This window comes from Callorhinus ursinus, unplaced genomic scaffold, assembly GCF_003265705.2.
Source record: "Callorhinus ursinus isolate GAN/ISIS: 27379988/994484 unplaced genomic scaffold, GSC_fseal_2.0 scaffold9, whole genome shotgun sequence".
NCBI classification, from domain to species: domain Eukaryota; kingdom Metazoa; phylum Chordata; class Mammalia; order Carnivora; family Otariidae; genus Callorhinus; species Callorhinus ursinus.
The window spans coordinates 48529077-48536690 of NW_027397071.1; the positions used below are offsets into that span (position 1 = coordinate 48529077).

Sequence of the window (7614 nt, forward strand, 5' to 3'; positions counted from 1 at the left end):
GGCTACAGCATCGATTGTATTTTCATCAAGTGTTTTTGGAATGTAGAGAAAGGAGAAATTGGGGCCTGTTCATTGGGGAAAATTTCATGGAGGAGGCCTGTGGGCTTCCATGGATGTTCTACAACAAATAAACTGAGGAGTTAACCCTTTTGAGCACCGAGTCTGTATCGGCAGCTTGTGTGAGGTTACCGCTCAGACCTTCCTTCATGTAGACCTCACCATAATTCTCTGAGGCAGGTGTCATTACCCTCCACTGGGCAGATGAGAAAATCACTGCTCACAGGGGTGGAAGGCATAGTTGTCCAAGGCACACAGTAGGGGAAGAGCCAGTGTTGAACATCTGAGGACTCCAGTGCCTCAACTCTTAACCACCATTGTACATGATTTTATACTCAGTAGATTTAAAAACCTGACTTTTTACAAATGTACATAAAAGATGCATCTAGACCTCTAAAGCAAAAAATCAACTGGAGTTCCCCCTTTCCCTTGACCTGATGGGAGACTTGTGGCGTAGAACAGAGACAAGGGATCTGTTATGTTCCAAGCTCTCACTTTTATAAAACAAAGTTCTGGCCCACAGAAAAATACCCTGAAGCTTCAAGATAGCTGTGAAAGGGCCAAGTAGTCAAGCAGACATTTTGCCAAACTTAGCAAAAACAAAACAAGAGAATATAAGTACAGAGGGCATTAAAGGATTAGCACGATAAGGGCTGGTCTAAATAAAGAGATCCAGTCTTTGTGGCCTACTACTTGGGGGACGATCTGCCTCAGGAGGTTGAGATGCCACAGCTTTGTTCTCCAAACCACTGAGGGACGTGATCCAGGAAAAAGCTCATCTCCCTGCAGAAGCTATCAAATGTGGTTTACCTGTGCTTTCTAGAACTTTTATTCAGTGTACTTTTTATACATACAGCTTTACAATACCAACATATTTTTGTACTCCTTTTAAAGTTCTTTCCCTAATGCCCTATATTCTACATCAGCAGTTTCTGTCAGGGCGGTGGTGGTTGGCCAGCACAGAGTGCTGGTTGGTGCATGCTTCTCCACAGGTGTTGCCAAGTATTCAACATGGAGGAAAAAGGCTTCAAGCAATTGGGAGAGAAGTAGGCAACATTAGGTCACTGGGCTCAACGGAGGGGGGTAGGAAGATGCTGGAAAATTCAGTGGAGGGTTGACAAGAACAGTTTAGTTTTTTTTTATTGTGGTGAAAAATATATAACACAAAAGATGCCATTTTAACCATTTTTTAAGTGTACAAGTCAGTGGCATTAGTTATTGAAAATGTTGTGTAACCACCATGATCTATTTCCAAAACTTTTCCTTCACCCCAAACAGAAACTTTGTACCCATCAAGCCCAAATTTCCTATTCCCCTGTCCTCCAGCCCCTGATAAACACCAATGCACTTTCTGTCTCTACGAATTTGCCTATTCTAGGTATTGCATATATTCCTATATTTCATACAATATGTGTCCCTTTGTGTCTGACTTCTTTCGGGGTTTGTCCACATTGTAACCATGTATCAGAACTTCATTCCTTTTTATGGCTGAGTATCCCATTGTATGTATCTAACCACATTTTGTTTATCCATTCATCTGTAGATGGACACTTGGATTGTTTCTACCTTCTGGCTATTGTGAATAAAGCTGCAATGAACACTGGCTTACAAATACCTGTTTGAGTCCTTTTCAATTCTTTTGAGTATATACCAGGAGTGGAATTGCTCAGTCATAGGGTAATTCTATGTTTAACTTTTTGAGGAACTGCCAAACTATTTTCCACAGGGACAGCACCGTTTTACATTCCCACCAGCAGGGGATGAGGGTTCCAATCTCTCCATATCCTTGCCAACACTTGTTATTTCCATTTTCTTTTTATAGCCATCCTTGTAGGTACGAAGCGGTATCTCTCTGTGGTTTTGAGTTGTATTTCCTAATGACTAATGATATTGAACATTTTTAAAGCACTTACTGGCCATTTGTTTATCTTCTTTGGATAAATGTCTATTCAAGTACTTTACTCATTTTTTAATTGTTTGTTTTAGGCTGAGCTATAGGAATTCTTACATATTTTGGATAGTAAACCCTTATCGGATACATGATTCGCAAGTATTCTTTCCCATTCTGTGGGTTGTCTTTTCCCTTTTTTTAAAATATTAGCAAAATTTTACTTCAACTTCTTATTCTGCTTATAAAAAAATCTTCTGACAAAGCTGATACATAAAAGGCTAACAGCTATTGTCTAAAGGCAATGTGGAACCCACAGAGAACGTCTCTCAGACAAGAGGCACTGCCCCAAATCTCCCCCACACTGGGGGCCAAGCAAGAGGAGGGGGTAGAACTCTGCCATTAGGGTTGGTGGTCCCAACCAGGAGCCCAGGTTCCCCCTCCCCTGTCCAAATTCCCTTTTTTTTGGTGGTAAACAGGACTCTGCCAAGCTGACAGTTTGGAACTCCCATGCTGCCTGGATGTTTGGGTGTGTTAGGGGAAAATGCTGTGGTTTCAAGATGGCCCACGTGCCAGCCCTCAGAGCCCTCAGCCAGCACCCTCTTCCCACTTCAGAGAGCCAAACTCCTGGCTGGCTGGGGCCTGACTGGGGCCTGGGATGGGAGGCAGCCTTTCACCCTCAGCATCCCTCCCTCTAATCACACCCCCAAGCCCTGGAAGTTTTGTTGTTATGGGCCTCATGTAGTGTCAGGTGCTGCTGAAGTCTAGCTGTAGCTCTGAGTCAGATGGTGAGGGGTGGCAGGCAAAGGCCCAGGACTATGGCTGGGGTGGCCCCTGGCCCCTGCAGCTCTGGGCTGCCTGTACCTTTATGTTTATTTCCAGACTGTGGTCCACTGCAGGGAGAGGTGGGTGGAGCGAGGTGCTGGCAGCCTCAGCCCTGTAGGATGTGTATAAGGCAGAGGGAAAGGAGGACAGAAGGAGGGACAAGGAGTCATGAGGACAGGGACAGGGCTGAGTGAGAGCCAGGTAGGAACTTGTCCTGAAGGTGGCCAGCTGTGGCCCATCTGAAACAGAACTCTGCTCCCTAGGGGGGGCCCCCCGGGTCAGGCCAGCTGGGCAACCACCCAGGGCATGAGTAGGCCAGGCTGAGCTTGCGCCACAGTGTTAAAGAATGATTGTGGGCAGTACTGAATACAGACAGGGCGTGGTGATGTCTCGGCTCTGCATGCTGCCAGGGCCTGGCCAACAGAAGGTGAAGCAGCACTCTTTGGGTGGCCCACGGGGTCCAGGTTGGACAGGCAGGCATACTGGCTCAGGGCAGGAGCCGCAGTGGTGACACTTTCGGGGGTGGCAGCTGGTCCCAGATCATCTCTTATTCACGAAGCCCGAGCTGTAGTCCAAGGCTTCAGGGGTTCTTTCCACCATGTACCAGAGCTTGAAGCAAGTGGAATGTTCTTTCCTTAGTTCCTCTAGCTTTGGCTGCAGCAGGCTGTCCTTCTTGGTCCAACTGGCAAAGAGCAGTTGGCACATGGGGTGCTCATCCAGGTCCTTCATGATGTCATGGGTCACCAGCATCTGAATGATGGCCGTTCCTCCCATGGTCACACTAACAGACTTCACCATCTTGATGACAGGGTTGGATTTCTTGTCTGGACAGGTGGCAAACTTCCCTTTGCCCGGATGGACTAGCAGCCCATTTGAGCCTTGGAATTCACTCAATGATGTCTCTAACCTTCTTGTTTTCCAGGTACTGGGACAACTTTCCCTCTAGTGGAAAACTTGGGATGGATGCCTTTGAAGAAAACCTTGATGACCAAATCCACTAAGCCCTTGTGGTCGTGGCCAGAGATGAGTATATAAGGGCAAATGACTAGGTTTTGGTGGATTTGAATCAACAGGTAGATATGCTGGCCAATGGGGAAGCCTAGAATGTGATGAGGCCAGAGCAGGATGAAGCAGAACCACTGGGTATTATGGCTTGTGTTCTCCTTGTTGATGAGCCACAGTGGGTACTTGATATTCAGGCTTTTAAAGGTGATGGCTGGGGCCCAGTACTGGCTAGCTGGGCAGGCTGTAGAGGAACCAGATTGGGGAGAGCACCACATGCCCCAGATGCTTAGCTGGGCCCTGTGGTGGTGTCTGCTGCCCAAGCCAAGACAGTTGGGCTGCCTCTTTTCACTTTCTTAATAATATCCTTTGATGCACAGAAGTTTTTAATTTTGATGAAGTTTAATTTATCTATTTTTTTTTCTTTTGTTGCTCATACTCTTGGTGTCATATTTAAGAATCCATTGCCAAATCTAGGATCACCAAGATTTACTCCTATATTTTCTTCTAAGAGTTCTGTGGTTCCATTTTGAGCTAATTTTCATATATGATGTGAAGTAGGGGTCCAACTTCATTCTTTTGCATGTGGAAATCCAGTTGTGCCAATATTTTCTGCTAAAAAGACTAATCTTTCCCTCATTGAATGAACTTGATGCCTCTGTGGAAAATCAATTGGCCATAAATGTATGGGTTTATATCTGTATTCTCAATTCTATTCCATTGGTCTATATGTCTATCCTTATGCCAATATCACACTGTTTTGATTACTGCAGCTTTGCAGTAAGTTTTGAAATCAGGAGGTGTGAGTCCTCCAACTTTGAACTTTTTAAAGATTGTTTTATGTATTCTGGGCCCCTTGCAATCCCATACGAATTTGAGAATAGGTTTTTCCATTTCTGCAAAAAAAGCTGTTGGAATTTTGATAGAGATTGTGTTGAATCTCTAAATCACTTTGGGGAGTATCGCCATCTTAACAATATTAAGTCTTCCAATCCATGAGGATGGATGTCTTACCATTTATAGCTGTACCTTAGAAATATTGTGGGTTTGGTTTCATACCACTGCAATAAAGCGAATATCACAATAAAGCAAGTCAAATGAATTTTTTGGTTTCCCAGTGCATATAAAAGTTATGTTTACACTATACTGTAATCTATTAAGTGTGCAATAGCATGTTTAAAAAATACCGATGTAGGGGCACCTGGGTGGCTCAGTCGGTTAAGTGTCTTCCTTCGGCTCAGGTCATGATCCCAGGGTCCTGGGATCGAGCCCCACGTTGGGCTCCCTGCTCAGTGGGAAGCCTGCCTCTCCCTCTGTGATGCTCTCTCTCTCTCTCTCTCCGTCTCTCTCTCTCTCTCTGACAAATAAATAAAATCTTAAAAAAACTTACCTAAAAACACCTATGTGTTTTTAGGTAGTATATACCTAAATTAAGAAAATACTTTATTGCTAAAAAATGCTAACCATCACCTGAACTTTCAGTGAGTTGTAATCTTTTTGCTGATAAGGGGTCATGTCTTGATGTTGATGCTTGTTGACTGATCAAGGTGGTGGTTGCTGAAGGGTGGGTGGCAGGGACAATTTCTTAAAATAAGACAACAATGAAGTTTGCTGCATCAATCAACTCTTCATTTGATGAACGATTTCTCTTTAGCACGTGATGCTATTTATAGCATTTTATCCAAAGAGCTTTTTTCAAAATTGGAGTCAATCCTCTCAAACCCTGCCACTGCTTTATCAATTCTTAGGGGGGAAAGCTTTCAGTCTTTTACTACTGTGGGTTTTTCATAAATGCCCTTCATTATGTTAGAAAAGTTCCCTTTTACTCCTAGTTTTCTGGGTGTTTTTATAATGAAAGAGTGTTGGATGTTGTCAAATGCCTTTTTTTTTGCGACAACTGAGATGATCATGGTTTTTTGTTTTTGTTCTTGTTTTTTTTTTTTTAACCTTTGTTCTTTAATGTAGTTTATTACATTGATTTTCTTATGTTGAACTACTCTTGCATTCCTGAGATAAATCCCACCTGGTCATGGTGTCCATAAACCTTTTAATATGCTGTTGGATTTGATTTCCAAGTATTTTGTTGAAGATTTTTGCATCCATAAGCGTTATTGACCTGTAATTTTCTTTCCTTGTAATGTCTTTATTTGCCTTTTGTATGAGGGTGATGCTGGTCTCATAAAATGAATTAGGAAGTGTTCTCTCCATCATGATTAAGTTCATCAACTTTGGAGGCAGATGGTGTGAATTTGAATCCTGCCTCTGCTACCACAAAGTTTGTAGTAAGTTGTTATTTACCCTGTCTAAATTTAATTTTCTACTCTGTAAAATGGGAATGTTAGAATTAATTGGGTTCTTTCATTGTAAACCAGTGGTGTGCCGGTAAATGTGTAACAAACAGCTCTCAGAGAATGTGGAAGTGGGAAGCCCTGATTTGTAGTGTTTGCCAATTTCCATGGTGTAACTATTGCAGTGACTGATTTTAAGGCACTAGTGTGAAATCATCTAACGTGGAGTTGAGGAGACATGCACACAATCTGTTCTCATGTGCCAGTGAGAGCTGACACCAGCACATCACTTTTTTTAAAACAAGTGTGAAGTACATAATAAGTGATCAATCAATAAATATCATTTTCAGTTGCCTTTAACAACAAGAAAAAAATAAAGTGAAAATAGGATGATTCCTGAAAAGTCAAGATGTATAATCTCCCTCTATATTGCCTTATGTTCTAAAATATTTTATATTCCAGGTACTTTGAAATGTTATCCTCAGATGGTCTGTCCTCTGTGGGAACCACATCTCATACCCACTTTCTATCTTTAGATCTTGCATCATTGTTTACAGTGAACATAATCACAGGGACGATGGTCCTTGCCAACTATTTGCCCCACTGGCAGCTGACCACACCTGGAAGGGCTCGTTGCTCCTAACTGCTTAACATACTAACCTTGAAGATGGCAGGAGAACTTAGAGGCATCATCTTGCCTTGGCTCCCTGGTTGCTAAAGTGTTCTGCTTGATATTGGCCCTGCCAGGAGCCACCAGCCAGTCTTGCTTCCCTAAAAGACACACACAGATTGCCCAACCACCCCCATCAGGCAAATGATTCTGCAAATGTCATGTCCTCTACACTTGTGCTCAGACCTGGGCTTAAGAAAATCTATGAAGCAAACAAGGACTCTCTTACCCTGTATCCAGGGCACCTGGTCTTAATCCCTTGACCAAGTCACTATGTTGTCCCATGTTCCTTATCCATCCATCTATCCATCCATCCATCCATCCACCCATCCATCCATCCATCCATCCATCCAAGACTTACAGAATGGATGCAAATACAAAGGTGATATATGGTCCTAGAGTCCATAAATTCATAGCCTGGGATGTGGTTGGGTAGAATGGAGATAGATAGACAAACGAATAGTGGGAATAAGATGCGATAAGAAAAAGTACAAAAATATATGCGAAGTACTCTGTGAAACCAAAGGATGGATCCTGCTTGCCTCAGGGAGCTAAGGAGGTTTTTGCAGTGTGTACAGGTAACCAAAGGGTAAAGCAGAGGTTTGGGGCCCAGATGATGACCGACTTTGTATGCTCTACTGTGACATTGAACTTGATCCTTCAGCAAAAGGGAGCCTTTCCTTTCCTCTTCTACTGCCCTGCATCTTAGGACTTCAAGGCCCTGATCCCTGCTAATAAAATAGTAACCAACTTTTTTAGGGCTTACAATGTGCCAGATACTGTACTAAGTGCTTTAAATTCATTATGTCCCTTAGTCTTCACAACAACCTTAGAAGACAGAAAATATCATCATCCCCATTTTATGATGAGAAAACAGATTTAAA

The 7614-nt window shown here is 43.0% G+C and overlaps 1 pseudogene; it reads right to left on the bottom strand.

Moving 5' to 3' along the window:
• Window positions 1-3048: 3048 nt before the first annotated feature.
• LOC112824007 (NADH-cytochrome b5 reductase 3-like) lies at window positions 3049-6753 on the bottom strand (annotated as a pseudogene).
• Between the last annotated feature and the right edge of the window lie 861 nt (window positions 6754-7614).